Below are 16611 nucleotides of genomic sequence, written 5' to 3' on the forward strand. Positions count from 1 at the left end.
TGGGAGAGAGGGAGAGAGAGAGAGAGAGAGAGAGAGAGAGAGGAGAGAGGAGAGAATTTGACCATATATAAGGAGCCATTACATCTCAGCAAGCCCTACCCCTCACAGCTGCTACTGGTGCCATGAGTATTGACTTTCTTTTATCTCTCTTTTTTTGAGTATTAATTTTCTAATACACCCTCTTTAGAGGACACATTCAGTCCTTAGAACTGACCTAAGATACATGTAATTTAGAAAATGCTCCATGTCAGCTTATGATGCTAGGGTATTTTCTCGTAATCATTTCTAAAATTAGGAAATGAAAACTTAAAGAGACCTGCACATTGACCTAGTCAAAGGTTAGGAAAGATGGAAGGACTTGGAGGGGACCTTACAAGAGTACTAGCAGAGACAACTAACCCAGATCCACTGGGCCGTACAGAGACTGAGATATCAACTAAGGAGCATGCATGGTCTAGATCTAGGCCTCCTGCATATATGTGGCCGATGGACAGCTTGGTCTTCATGTGGGTCACGTGGTGAGTGGTGGGGGTGGAGTGGGAGTATTTTTAACATGGACTCTGTTGCCTGCTTTTGTATCACTTCCCCCTGGCAGCGCTGCCTTGCCTGGCCTCAGTGGATGAGGATATGCTCAGTCCTCATGTGACATGATGTGCTAGGAAGGGGGGGGTGTTCCCTTTTTTGGGGGGGAAAGGGAGAAGGGAAACAGGAAGGAGTGGGAGGAGACTTGGAGAAGAGGAAGGAGAGGCACCCTTGGGATGCAAAGTAAAATGAAAAACAAAACAAAATAAAAATAAAATAAAAGTTAAGCTGGGCAATGTACATGATTCTGACTGACCCCACTGCGTGTTCACCTGACCTTTCTCTTCTTTACCCTTTTTTCCCTCTCTTCCCTTCCTTTTTGTCCACCAACAGCCAAGGTAATGCTAAGCTGGCCTTGAGAAATCAGAGTAAATCGTTGGTGAGCCTAAGCACTGAGGATGATTTCTCTCAGCTCTTAAGAGTTAATCTGGATGTGTCTTGCCCAGATAAGAATCAAGTCATTTGTTATTGATCCTAAAAAAGCCATTGTCCCTTTTCTCCTAAAGTATCACTATAAATGCAGCATATTGATTTCAGGAAGGGCAATTTAATCTAAGTTAAAAGAAAAAGAAAAAAAAGAACTATGAAAATATAGGTTTTGTTAAAAACGCAAATCTATAAAGCCATTTTGATTTCTCATGATTGTGGCTTAACTGTTACCTTCAATCAAATAAGAACAGACCCTAACAAAGTACAGGAAGGTTGGATGATATTGACATGCTACCTACATGAGGCTGGACTGTCTTCCTAACATGTCTAGGGCTTCTTAAACAATGTCTTATATTTATGTGTGTTCTAGCTAACAGCATGTTTTTTTATTTGTTTATTGTCTCTCCAGCTAGAAGGTTGAACATTTTTAATTTGTAGATAAGGAAACTAGGATCCAAAAGCATTTGAGTGTGCCAGGTCACACAGCAAACACCACACTCAAGAATGAGCATACCTGTCTTCCACCATCCTATAGAGAGCTGTGTGAACAGTAGCTCAGTGGTCCTCAGTGTTAGAGTAGCAACAAAAGTCCATTAAGAAAACTCCTTCTGGAGTCCTTTAGATGCTCAGGCCAAGCGCTGGTGGGAAGAAGCTTCAGATTAGCCTGAGTGGATGGAGTCTGCAGCGAAGGCCACATGACTCTCGCGGTGAGCATGTCTGTGCAAGGCTAGGGATGGTCCATGCTGCTCTTTTACCACAGCAGATCCCACCTTTTATTGCTCCTCATGAGAGGTTCCAAGCAATATATTATTGTACCCCAGCTTGTTAAACAATTGGCAGGGATTTTATTATCCCTTTGTTCTCATTTTATATTGCTTCCTATGCATATAAAGCTGCAGAACTGTTGCTCTGAATATTTACTTTCTTTGGATTTTTCTTTTGTTTTCTCTTTCTTTCTTTCTTTCTTTCTTTCTTTCTTTCTTTCTTTCTTTCTTTTCTTTCTTGTGAGACAAGGTTTCTCAGTGCATCCTTGGCTGTGCTCCTTTGGATCTTAACCAAATATTTCAATAGTTATTTAATAAAATGCTTTATCTCAAAGAAAAAAAAAAAAGAAAACTCCTTCTGGTCCAAAACATAGAATCTCTGATCTGGGTGGTGGCTTAACATTCCATTTGGGGTGGTTTCAATTACCTGGCCAAGGGAACACTTCTATGGAGGCTCACTTTAAGCCACGCTAAAGAGATAGGAGGATCAATTAGCCCATTAATGAGATATTGTGCTTTTCTGTGTACCTCTTCCTCCTCAAGAAGCTGTGCTATCACATTGCATTTATGTTGGGAAAGGCAGAAAGTTATGCCCCCCCTTTTTTTTCAATCAACCATACTACTTCCTGAATGAAAAAGAAATAAAAAGGAAATGAAAGGACACGACTTTCCTAGGTATGGTGGAAGAGAAAGTTTATTATAGATTATGTGGGACAGCATAGCCAGAGGCAGACACATTTGGGAGAGCCAGGGTGGTCATGACCCTGAACCATATGAGAAGATGGGAAGAAAAAGGGAGAGAGGGAAGCCAAGTACTGCAGCCAGGAGGTTATAGGTACAAAAAGGAGGGTGGGAAACCAAAAGGTCTGGATTAACAGGGAAGCACCTCTGTGGGAAGGGTAGCCCAGCTCCTGGGCTGGCAAGTTCAGGGTAGAGGGCAGGGCATGCCAGCCATATCCTGTAACAGGTCGGGACTGAGGAACGCTGGAAGAGCCTGAAGGCCAGTCTGATTTGGTATGTTCAGTAGGCACCTCAGCCTCTTGTCCTGAGTTTGAAACTTAACACTTCCATATTCATCAGAAAGTTTAGGGGAACAATATGATTTTCACATTTATGTGATAGTTATTCATTTCTTAAATAAAATAAGGTTCATTCACCCACTGACATATGAGATCTCTGTGTTAAAACTGTTAAAGGGAAAAAGCAAGTTGCAGAAGAAAGTGTTAACTTTCTGGTGCTGTAACAAAATACCAGGGGCAACTTTAAGTGATAAAAGGTTTGTTTTGGCTCGCAGTTTTAGTGGTTTATCTAAGTGTGTGTATGTGTTTATTAGTGTGTGGATTTTTACAACCTATTTTAGTAGAGAGAAATCTATGACAGTTTGATGGAAAAATTAAACACTCAATGTTTTTTCATGCTTTAAAATAGCTTTCACATTTTTTTCTGAGAAAAGAATCATATAAAATAAGACCTAATGCTAGTTTTAGTTTTGCATCTTTGACTATTTTTCCAATTTCTTTCTTAATTATTTAACTTTATTTAAGAAAAAAAATCCAAATCCAGGTAGTCTGGCTCTAAGATGCAACTATCACTATTTTAATCTATGTGCATCTCTAGTTAGGCCCATAGTCTTTCTCCTAAAAGGTTAGTGTTAGTTTTGTTATGCAAATCACTTTAATTGCACAATAAAACTTGCTCAAGTTCAATCAACTTTATTATTGTGACTTTTTTTTTTTTAATCCAAAGGGGCAGTTTTCATTTTAGCCAGTTAGTTAGCATTACCTGTCAATCCGAGAGCCCAGAATCACCCGCAAAGAGCATCAATTGAGTAATCATCTTAATCAGGTTAGTTTGAGGACATTTCTGTGGGGGATTGTCTCGGTGGTTTTAATTGATGCAGGAGGATTGAGACCACTGGGGACAGCACCATTCCTGGGCAGGTGGTCCTGGCTTATATCAGGAAGTTAGAGAACCAGGTAGTTAGCAAGCAGTTTCCTCCATGGTTCCTCTGCACTGCCTTGGCTCTGAGTGAATTCTTGGTGGAAGTGAGTTCCCTGCTGGAGGTAAAGCACAAAATAACAAGCAGTCCTGCCTTCAGCTTCCTGCCTTGAGCTACTGCCCTGACTTTCCTAATGACCTATGACCTGGAAGTGTAAGATGAAGCAAATGCTTTCCTCCCCAGGTCAGAGTGCTTCAGCACAGCAACAGAAAGGAAAAGAAACTAGAATAGTAACTCAGATTATTTAATATCTGATTTTACATTGACAGTTTGTTTTACATTCCATTAATTATTTTATGTTAGTATCTTTATGTCTATTTACCTTTAGTTGCTTGAATTGTGTAGTAGATGACTTATACTAATAGTCACGTTAATGATTTTTGAATGCCACTGAAGCTACAGCTCAAAGATTTTGTTATATAATGCCTTTATCAATGTTACTTTTGAACAAATCTGTACTTTCAATTTTAATTTTTGAGTTTGCTTAGAAGTAACTGAAAGATCTCCTGAGCTGTTATTTTATGACCTGGCACATTATCTTTTGCTATAGATTTCAAGAGTCATTGGGTTGTATGATAATTTCTATTTTTGAAGCCGAGATATTTCGGTATGACCTGTATTTTAAATCTCTCAAGAATCTTTAAAAATGTCCAAGCTCTGTTTATATACCCTCTTGTTGTAAGTACTTAGCTAAGCTTATTAAGGCTAAAATCCAGATCCCTGCTTGCAAAGAAAATGACAATCATTTTGGAAGAAATGTCTTCCACATTAACAATTCTACTAGGTCAATGAATGACTCCCATCTGTGCCTGCTGTCTAATAACCTTATAGCCTTATGCATTTTGAAAATATTTTGTGTGACAATAGGTGCTTCATGGATTTTACTTTTACTAACATAAAACCGTTCTTGTGTTTCTTTTAACATCTCACCTCACTGAACATTTTAAGATCCGAAATTAATATTGAAGCACAATTTGCCCAGTGGCAATAACAGAGGCATTCTCTTCCTCCTTCTTTTCCTTTTCCTCCTCCTCCTCTTCCTCAGCAACAGCAGAAGCAGCAGCCAGTGCAGTTTCTTGTTAAGTGCCTGTGACACCTTGTTTTTAACTTCTTAGTCCCACTTTAATGTAGTTCTTATAAGAAGGGTATAGATATTCTTACTCATTTTAGTTATATCATCACCAGTTTGGGGGTTTCTGTGTGATGGCTATAAACCAGGTGTTTTTGTTATGATTAATGACACATTTGGACCTATTACTGCTGTTATATTTCCTAATTTCTGTTTTCTTTCTGAATTTGTAATGATTTTTATTTCATCTACTTCTCCTCAGTTGTGGAATTACATACATACTGCTGATGTTCTAGGCACTTTCTCTTAATTATTGATATGCGTTTAAATATTTAAAAAATCAACATCTAGAGTCATTCTCAGTCTGTTCAATCTGGTATCCTGTTTGATTACGCCTCTTTTCATGGGGCTGTGGCTCCATGGACCTTCATATTATGAAGCAATGATATTCCTGAAAAACAAACTGTAGACCCATGTACGATCATCAGATTCTGTTTTGTTGAATAAGGACACTAACAAAACCCCAATCCTGAGCCCAATTACCTCAGTGGCTAAATGCGCTTACCACCAAGACTGATGGCTTGAGTTTGATGCCCAGGACCCAGAGGGTGGAAAGTGAGGACTGACTGTTAAAGCGGTCTTTTGACCTTCACACACATGGTGTGGCCTTTGGGTGTGCATACTCATGTACTACCCCCCCCCATGAGTAAAACCAAAAACCAACCTAATTCTTCCTGTCACCTGTCACCTGCCATCGCAGTTTTCATGGCCAGTGGAGGATTTTAATGTCTACAGATTATGGAGAACATCCTTTGGTAGTCAAGGACATCTGAAAATGTATAGACACTCTATGCCCTGGCTTCATGAACATCACTGTCTTTCTTTTTCCCATTTCACTAGTGACATACAAAAACTTCTTCATGTCCAGACACTGAAAAGGAGCACTAGCATTTGGCAATCAGCGGCTTATAGTTAACCTTCCTTTCCCATGTTTCTTGAGAATTTCAAACTTCCCTTCTTCTTTCATTTTTTTTTTCCTCTCCTTTGCCTCTCTCTCACCCCTATGCATTTACAACCACTACTCTTGGTTACTGAAATGCCTTCCCTGCTTTCTTCCAAAAGAGAAAACTATTTATACAGGGGAATAGATTTTTGAAGAATTTCCATAATTCAGAACTGAGATAATTAAGATTAATTTCCTTGCAGATCTGACAATAGTATTTCTGATACTGGGTATTTCTGTTTACCGGCTCAAGTGGGAGTATGTAAACACAGCCTATAACTCACTTTGCATAACAGCACTGAGAGCAAACAATTCCTGATGAATTAACCTTTTTGAAATTGCATAATTTTGAATTTCGTGCATAACTTGGGGCTTTATTAATATTTTTGTACCATATACTTCCAAATTAACTCAATGTTTCATAATATGCAATTGCCCTTCATTATCCTACTACCTCTGATTTCTCATTAGTGCTTGATTATATTTGTGATAATAATTGCAATCATTGCAGCAGGAGCCTTCACTCATTCTCTCTAAGATAGGAACTGCAGCCCTGATTGGGCAGAGCACTGTGCAGGGCAAGGTGAATGCTCAACTAGGCAGAGCACAGACCATGGAGCGTCCTCAGTACAGCCCTGGTTGGTTTCCTTGGCCTCCACATGTAACACTGTCTGAGTCAGGAGACTCTAGAGGCAGGATTCCTTGCTGGCATTGCTCTCTGTACAACCAGTTTCCTGGTGGCAAGCTTCTCTCGACAGGCTTCTTTGCCTTCCTTTGAGTCTGCCTCAGCAGAGTATGTGGCAGAGAAAGACTGTTCACCTCATAGGCAGGACGAAACAGAGGAAGAGGAAGAGGCTGAGATTGCATAGTCCCCTTCAAGCATAAGCTAAGATCATCCAAAGACCTCCCACTAGGCCACAATTGAAACTGTGTGTGTGTGTGAGAGAGAGACACTTTGCATGTGTGTGGCACATACATGTACATGTTGGAAGCCTGATGTCAAAGAAATTGATCAACCTCAATAACCCATTACTCATTGAGGTAGGGCCTCTCAGTCACATCCAGGACTCTGAAATGTCTAGTCTTGCTAGCTAGCTTGCTTTGAATATTGAGTTATGGGTTGGGGAGGGGATGGGGTCGAGATGGGGTGCCATGCCTACTTATCACTTACTCGAGTTTCTTGAGATCTAAACTCTAGTCTTCAAAGCCTTAACAGCCGAGTTGTCTCCCTAGTCCCTCCCCACCCCCACCACCTCCATGCTCTGACAGTTCCGTGGCCACATCCTGGAAACAAAGCAGCTAACAACATGGACCTTGGGGGACATTCAGGAACTGAATAGCACTGTCTGTGAGGAAGCAGATGGGGCAACACTGAGCAGACAAAAATTCTAGACCAACATTTAGAAAATCATTATTTTTTAATTTTAGTAGCTTTCCCCAGACGGAGGCCCATTTTTTTTCTTATATATCTTTAATAAAGGGGCTCTTACAGAGAAGCCATCTTTCAGGTCCTCTTGCCTATCTCTTGTTAGTTCTTGAAGCAGGCCCGATGCACACACTCTAGCCCCCAAAGTGAGCTCTCCACCTTGCTTCTTACCATCGCTTCCTGCCATCCACCCATTCCACTGATTGCCTTGCTTCTGCATCTCGTCTTTCTTTGCTTGGAGTTGAACTTGTCTGGGTTAGTGACCTCAGAAGCCACATGCGTGTCATTTCAGGAGTGGCACAGTCTCACAGGTTTATGCATATTTATCCCATTAGCTAAACATTTCTGTTTTCTGAGCATGTTTCATAATGTACATACTAGTACAGCCCTGTGCAGTTTGCACGCAGTAAGGTATTACTGTGTTCAAAAATGCTCTGAAGTATGTGTGCACAATAAAGTAGCACTGCTGGCCCTTCCCCGGATTTGGTGCTGGAATCTCAGCTTTTAGCCTGCGCAGGCCTTGCAGTCCACATGTCTGCATTTCCCTGAGCCAAGCTAGTTCCTGGCCCCACTTTATACTCTGGAAATGTCAGCGCCAGCCATCTTCGCTGATGTCCTGAGAATTCAGCCATTGGACTCCCACTTCTCTTCACAGACTGACGACATAGGTACCCTCAGGAATTCTGGGCTAGAAAACTAATCGCGGTCAGCCATTTTGTTTATTTGCATCTATCTATCTATCTATCTATCTATCTATCTATCTATCTATCTATCTATCTATTTCTGAGTTGTAAGACAAATTCCACACTAAGTCAGTAAAAGCTATAAAGATCTAGCTGAGTCATGCAGAAAAGATGAGCTACAAATTTAAATTTTTGTCCAGTATATTATGGTTTCTTTGGTCTAAGTGACCATGTTTACAGAATGTTGGATATCAACATTCTGTTCTTTTTTAAAGGTGTATACATACTATATTATATATAAAATATTAATATATAATACATTAATATACAACACACAATACTTTACTATATTAATATAGTAACTATAATATATATTATATTTATAGTAAATATAATATATAATATATTAAACATTATATTCTATATAATATTTTAAATTAATCATTTGAGAATTCCTTACATGTATACACTGACTTTTGATCATTTTAGTTACGATTTCCCTTGATTCCCCCTGGATCTACCCTCTCCTCCAAATACCTGCCAGCTTTACATCTTCTCTTAAACAATAACCTACCAAGTCCAATTTCTTCTGCCCTATACTCATGACTGTTGGGCCATGCATTGGAACATGGTCACCCTACCAGGCAGGTGTCAGAACCTTAAGGAAAACTGGCTTCCCCTCCCCTAGCAGCCATCAACTGCTGATAGATCCTGTGTTAGGGGTAGGTAGGGTCTCCAGCTCCTCCCTCCTCATGCCGGTATGGCTGTCTTTATCTTGAGTGGGCAACCATAGCTTCTGTAAATTCATGGATGCATTGATTTTGTCATGCTCATAAGGCTCTGTTTGGTCCTGGTCCTTACTAATCTGTGTCTCATGTAATCTATATGCTCCTTGTTCCCTGATGGTACCAAAGCCTTGGGGGCAGGGATTATGGCTGAACACTCCACAGGAACTTATTTATACATTAACCAGTCCTCCTGTGGAGACTGGCTCTCATCATGCTCTCCTGGCTGACATACCTTTATCTATCTATCTATCTATCTATCTATCTATCTATCTATCTATCTATCTATCTATCTCAATTTATTCACTTTGTATCCCAACTATAGCCCTCCCTCATCTCCGCCCAGTCCCACCCATGCTCCCTTTTCGCCCCCTACACCCTTCCTCTAGTCCACTGATACAGGAGGACCTCCTCCCCTTCTGTCTGGCCCTAGCCTATCAGGTCTCATCAGGACTGGCTGCACTGTTTTCCTCTATGGCCTGGCAAGGCTGCAGTCCCCAGGGGGAGGTGGTCAAAGCCCTGGCCACTGAGTTCATGTCAGAGACAGCCTCTGCCCCCCTTACTAGGGAACCTGGTTGGAAACCAAGCAGCCTTTGGGATTCCTCTGAGCAGGTGGTCTAGGTCCTGTTTTTTTTTCTTTTCTTTTTTTTTTTTTTACTCTGTTGGTCTCCTTGTGGAGTTCCTATCCCCTCCAGGTCTTTCTATCTCCCTCTTCTTCCATAAGGTTTCCTGTACTCTGCCCAAAGTTTGGCTATGGGTTTCAGTATCTCTTTCGATACCCTGATGGGTAGTCTTTCAGAGGTCCCCTGTGGAAGGCGCCTGTCCTGTTCCTTGTCTTCTCCTACTTCAGATGTCTAACCTGTTTGCCCTTCTGAGTGAGGTTTCCGCATCTTTCCTAGGGTCCTCCTTGTTGTTTAGCTTCTTTAGGACTATAGATTATAGTATGTTTATCTTATATTATTGGGCTAATATCCACTTATAAGTGAGTATATATCATATTGTCTTTCTGCTTCTGGGTAACCTCATTCAGGATGATCTTTTCTAGTTCCATCCATTTGCCTGCAAATTTCATGATTTCCTCGTTTTTATTTGCTGAGTAGTGTTCAATTATGTAAATGTACCACAATTTCTGTATCCATTCTTCAGTTGAGGGACATCTAGGTTGTTTCCAGATTCTGGCTATTATGAATAATGCTGCTATGAACATAGTTGAGCAAATGTCCTTGTACGGTTGAGCATCTTTTTTATACATGCCCAGGAGTGGTATAACTGGATCTCGAGGTAGCACTATTTCTAATTTTCTGAGCAAGCCTGGCTGACATTTTTAAGAGTCTTTTTCTTGACTACTTTATTTTGCTAAATCTTGTCTTCCTGATCTGAACTGGATTTCTGTTGTTGAGGCTGTAGCGGTCTATGCAGCTGGGCTCACAGGTGAGACTGAAGCTCTCTATGCAGCTGGGCTCACAGGTGAGGCTGTAGCTATGCAGCTGGGCTCACAGGTGAGACTGTAGCTCTCTATGCAGCTGGGATCACAGATGAGGCTGTAGCTATGCAGCTGGGATCACAGGTTCAGGCTGCTTGGAAAGTCTAAAATATCTTGCTGCTTTTTTCCTCACCTAGAATAGCCATCATTTCTACCTTTTTATCCAAGGCTTTTGGGTGATGCCCAATATTTTTTCTAGCCCTCATTTTCATTTTCATAGATTTTTAAATTTATGATCCTGGGGTGACCCTGGAGTTCGTGGAGTCCCACCTTTTCATTTACTGAAAAGCATGAACCGTAAGCACATAACTCACTTTGAGATTGATAGGTAATTAAAGCAGTGTTAACCTCAGGCTCTGTGTGTTTCAATTTGTCTTCTGGTTATCTTTTTATTTAAACAGTTTTACCAAAATATTGTTGCTAAGAAGAGAGCTTCTTTTGTTGGATAAATTTATGGAAGAATGAAGAGATTTAAATTGTTTGTATGCTATGAGATTCTCTTAATTAAAAATTTTTTAAATTTAAAATTTTAGTAACTATATACAGGCATACTGTATTTATATCATTTCCACCCCACTATCTCCCTATTCTAAATCTCACCATGGTCCTTGCCAATTCCTTCTCAAATTCATAGCCTATTCTTCTACTTATTTTTACATGCGCCTAAAAGCACTCATAACCTGCTGGGTCCGTTTAGTGTTGCTCATATGTGCATGTGGTTAAGGTCGATGACTTTGGGTTGGATAACCTATCAGGGACCTCATTCCTGAAGAAGTCAGACTCTCTCTCTCTTAGCATCTATTAACTGCCTATAGCACTTCATCTAAGTATGAAAATTTATGAGTTTTTTTTTCTCCATGTGCTTTGGTATGCCAGCTAGTGTTATTACTATGCGTGTCTTGTTTAGGTGATCGTATTGTTAAAATTTCATATGTGCATCTCCCTGTCAAATATAGAAGACTTAATCTCACAGCAGCTGTCATGGTCCTCTGACTCTTACAATCTTTCTGGCCCCTCTTCTGAGATATTCCCTGAGCCTTAAGTATCATAAGTCTACCGATTGGGGCTTGGCACACCAAGATCAGTTGTTCTCTGCATTTTGAGCAGTTGTAGATTTTATGTGATGGTCTCCATCTTCTGCAAGACAAAGCTTCTATTCAGAGTGAGAGCTATACTTCTTTCCAGCTATAAGGACAGGTATTTAGAATTTAATTGGAAATTTTACTGACTTAGGAAAGCAGCAATAGTTAAGTTCTTGATGTCTAGGGTTCATGATGCCTTGAGCCATAAGTAGTTGGCTAGGTTTTCAGCCCCCGACATAAATTCCACCCTGATGAGTTGACCTGAAGTCCGATTAGATGACTATTGGTCACCACCAACAACCATGGTGATATCTTGGTGGGTTTGTCATTGTGTGGGTAGGACTATTGATTCCTTTTCTTTCCTAGCATCTTGCACCGCACATTCAGACACTATGAGAGCTAGCCCTCAGAGAGGAGGGCAGTTTCAGCTTGACTCTTCCAAGTCCCATGTTGAAAGTGTGTGGTAAAAACTTGAAGGTAGGTTCCTATAGGTATAAAATTGTTTAAAAAGAGTCCTTGGGAAAGAGATTTGTGATTCTCAAATCCAGAGTTGGGTGAGAATATACTGTATACAGCAACTAAATCATTTGAAAAAGAAATTCTATGTTCATACAGAACTATGTAAGCACGGCATTATCATTTCTTTAAAGTCAGAGGTTCTTATGTGTTTTCCCCAGCAATTAAATTTTCATATATATGTATATATATATATATATATATATATATATACATGTACACACACATATATTCTTCACCACTAGAAGTTCTTTTAGACTCATTAATTTTTGGACCATCTTTCTGTGGTAAGGTCAAAGTGCCAAGTATTTTAAAAAGATGCTCTTGCTTGGCCTCAAATATTTCCTCCATAGGGCAATATGTGTAGGGCTTTTTGGCATTTGGCTTTGTGATGAATCTGGATTCCTATTTATGAAACCTTTAGATTTTCTTTATAAATGTCAAGGTTAAATGGAGGTAAAACCAAACAGTTCTAGGAAAGCCATGAGGCAAATGCTCATCGTTAATCCAAGTCTATTCTCAGGCACTTAGCTTTTCCCAGCCATTAGCATTCAGACACTGTTATTAGCACATAGACACCCAATCACCCATGTGCATTAGCCAAATTAGATGTGTTGATTAAAGATACAAATTATGTGATATGTGTTTATATATCAAAATAAGATGGTTTTAGCTCGACAGGAGAATATTACTTTCTCTCTCTCTGTGTATACATGCGAGGCATAGAGTGTAATACAAGCCAGCAGAAAAGTCTGTTTTTAATTTCTTTTAAAGACAGTCTGTGGCAAAAAAAAAGCCCCATTTTCTCTTATTTGTCATGGCATTACAAGGAGATTTAAAAAATACTAGTGTGACTATAATATGAAATTCCTAATGCACAGTGTGAAATCAATCAAGGCATCAAATAAATTAAACATTATAATAGCCAAATGGAACATAGCAGTGTACTTACAAGGAGTACAGTCTTTCAGTTCCTGTGGTTCTCAGAAAAAATATGATTTTAGCTGGAACCATGTCACGTTTAAGGAATGGCCTTATTTAATAAGGAGATGTCTTTAGTAGAACTGATAAACTGCTTATCACCCTTCCAAATACAGCTACAGACACCAGCGGTCATCAGTCAGAAGGAGTTATAAAGGCTTTGCAGAATAGTTATATTTTTGTCTTCTATAAAGCTCACTAGACAGAGTAGAATAGGTGAGAGATGATCTGCATTAGAAAAGCAAGCATCCTGAGTGTTTCCATGTAGCCCCCGCAGCCTGTGCCCCTCATCACTTAGGTTACATCCTCCATGCTGTCAAAGCCAGGCTTCCTACACTCACAGTTCATCAGCAATTCATGTTAGGCGTCCAGACGCAGGGGCTTCTTTCTAGGATACCCGCAACCTTTAATTTTTAATTACTTGCTGCAGGAGAGATTAACACAATCTTCAGACAGGTAGCCTTTATACTCTCTGATATTTTCTCCAAGGAAAAAATGCATATACAATAATTGGTTTTTCTTTGACCCTTCAACCTTAATTCATCAAACCTAGATCACTATGGATTACAAAATACACCACTGTTAATATGTGCATGAAAAGATGCTTCTGCTTAGACAATGACGTGCTGTGGCTTATAAAATGTATTTTGTGGCTGAGATGCAAAATTCTCAAAACTCTGTGCATCTTGAATGAAACATAGGCAGATGATTCCTGGCCCCATGCGTCGTTTTGTCTGTGATGTGTTTTCTGTGCTGTTTGGAAGTTCACTTGCCACTCTGATGTCACAGTTGATGATATGTGTAAGAAAGTTTTTCTTTTTTTCTGTAATTATATATCTTTTGCCATCATTCAACTTTTTTATCAATGTAGAATGTGTCTTCCTAAGGTAGTTACAAGACATGTTGTTGTTGCTAGATTTTCTGATCTAGCACATAGTAGTGACTCTTCCAACTAGCAGGTGTCAATAGGTTTTTTTTTTTTTTGACCCATTTGTGTATCCATTCAATTAAAGACTGTGCAATTTAATATCTACTATGCACTGGATAGAGAGTTAATGTAGCAGAGGCTCTCATTTCAAGACATTAAGATGCAGGACAAGACGTGATCACGGGGTACACAAGAGTACAAAGAATGTTTCCTAATTGAGTCTCAAATCAGGGAAGGCTTCAAGGAAGTAGTGGAATGAATGAGGTTTTTCTGGGGATAAAAGTTGTAGGTTGAGATATGGACCAGAGGTTTTAAATTTAATGTTCTGTGAAGTCATTTGTCTTGTTTGAGGCAACAAACGTTTAGAGAAAGAGAATGCTAATATGTGTCCACATAGCACCAACCATTGCTCTAACAGCTTACAAGCCACTCAATATTTGTAACAACCTAACAAGTATTTTTTTAAAATCTCCTCTTTGATGTTGTATTGGGCACAAAGTGGTCAGCAAATTGCCTGAAATCCTGCAGCTTCTAAATGGAATTGAGGCCCATGGTTCTCTCCTGATAATCCTGCTTTATATTCTACAATTCCTTCCTACAGTGGCAGAAGATAGATACTTTTCTCACTAGAGTCACACACCAAATCCCTCGCTAGCTTACTGGTGTGCTGATGAGTAGGAGGTCTCCAGTTCTGTGTTCTTACTATGGCACAGTCCAGGTACCAACTGGAGGTTAATGTGGCCTGAAACTGATGCCACGTACAAACAACAAAGGAAGCAATGTACATTCCACTGGGTAGGGTGGTAGAGATGCTCTCAGGACATCCAAGGACCTGCCCCATTGCTGGCCTTTACCAAATCAGCAGAAAGAAATGTGGATAGTGAGGTCTGGGCTCGTAATATCTTAGAGAAGAGCAAAGATTCTATCAGGAACAAAGATAGCGGTCATTTATATTATTATAGTCAGGCAAAGACTCCAGCTTTGTTCTGCTCATGTTCTGAAAGGGCGAATGATACTGAATTCAAAGAAAATGACTATTCTTTTTCATAGACTAAATTTCAAGGCAGCCATATATCATTCATGGTGTGGCATAGTCACCTCTTCCTGCTCATAGCCAGATTTACAGTGAGAGAGAACATAAAATGTAGAAGAAAGACTTTGAAAATGCACAGCATGACTGAAAAGAGAAGGAGCTTAAAGCTGTGGACAGAGCATCTGTGGACAAAGTAGGGATAGTTGTTAAAAACGATTAGCACAATTGAAGAGGAGCCTTTCAGTTTGCAGTGGGACAGTAGTCACAGAAGATTCCAGGGTTGATGGATACAAATTCATTTGAAATGACATCATCATTAATGTGGTATTGCTTTTTGTCAAGCATTTTAATGCAAAATCTATGGGGACTCAGAGACTTTCACCAAGGTTTCAGAAAGTTCCTGGGACTGGGAAGTGTGTGTCAATGTCAGAGTTCCTTCAAGAAGGTCCTGTGAAGCTGTGAAGGTAAAGCCAAAGTGTCAATGGAATCCTCAAGATGTTGATGGCAGGACTATGTGAGGCCCTTTAAGTAAGGCTGCAGGTACAAGGTGGTGCTGCTCCAAAGGGGATTCTACATATACTGTAATCTGAAGTGCTACAGGAATGGAGGTATCCAAGCCCACTGGAGCCCAGATGATGCCAACCTGTACCCTAGGTGCCAGACATGGAACTGCAGCATTTGATTCTCCTCCTACTGGGTTTTAATCATGATTTGGTCTGTTGTCTCCCTTTTCTCTTTTAAGAGTGGGGATGTTCAACATGTTGTCATTGTATATTGGAAGTTTGTTTTTTTTTTTTTTTTTTTTTTTTTTTACATGATCTCATGCAGCCCAGCCTGGCCTTGAGTTCACTGAGTAGCTGATCATATATGTCTGATCTTTCTGCCTCTATTCCTCAAGAGCTGGAGTTAGAGGCATATGCCTGTTCCATGTTTGGTTTTATGCTGGGGCAGGGTTCAAATCTAGGACTTAATGCATGCTAGGCAAGCTCTCTATCAACTGAGTTACATCCCCAGACCCTTTAACTTCCTTCTGACTCTAAGGGGGCTCATGGTTAAGTTCTTACTTTGAGTTTCAGAGTAGACTTTGTTCTGCCCAGTTCAAGAACCCCAAAAGACCAGGAATAACTAGACTCCACTGTAAATACATGAGGTTCTTTTTATTGTAAATTACAAGCTGCAGCTTAGGCCCACAACACCCACCGAGGAAGTGGTGAGAGCCGAGCGCCCCTTGCTCAGGTTAGTTGGGTGATTTAAAGATTCTGGTCCCTCCCAGCATGCCCAAGGTAGGGACGATTCCTGCCTGGCAAGCATCTATTGGTCAAAATGCTACATTTTGAATTGATTGGCTATAGGAAGGTCCCCAAACCATTAATGACCTGGTGTCCCTCCCTAGGGGGATGGGCCAGTTTCCTAGCAACTGTATCTCTAGTGGGTGGGGAAAGAATGCAGTAAAGCAGTTCTTCCCCTCAGGGCTTTTCTGGACTTCTCCACCCAGCTAGCCTTAGTTCAGGCCTTGAACTTCAATAATAACTGCTCATTTTTAATCTTTTGGTTTCTCAACTTCAAACAATGTTGTATGAACTTAGTGTATTTTGTGTAATGAGATATCATGATGCTTTGAGGACTAAGGGCAGCATGTTATGGTTTAAAGCGACGTGTCGTGTATCAAGTCAACAAGGGTGGACTTGGATTATTGATCTTCACTTTCAACTTTATTGGATTTAAAATCATTTAGGAGATGAACATCTGGGCATGCCTGTGAAGACATTTCCAGAGAAGTTTAACTGGGGAGGGAAGATCCACTCTGGTATGGGTGAGGGCCTAGACTGAATAGGATGGAAGAAGCAG

Source organism: Meriones unguiculatus, chromosome 12, assembly GCF_030254825.1.
Source record: "Meriones unguiculatus strain TT.TT164.6M chromosome 12, Bangor_MerUng_6.1, whole genome shotgun sequence".
Taxonomy (NCBI): Eukaryota; Metazoa; Chordata; class Mammalia; order Rodentia; family Muridae; genus Meriones; species Meriones unguiculatus.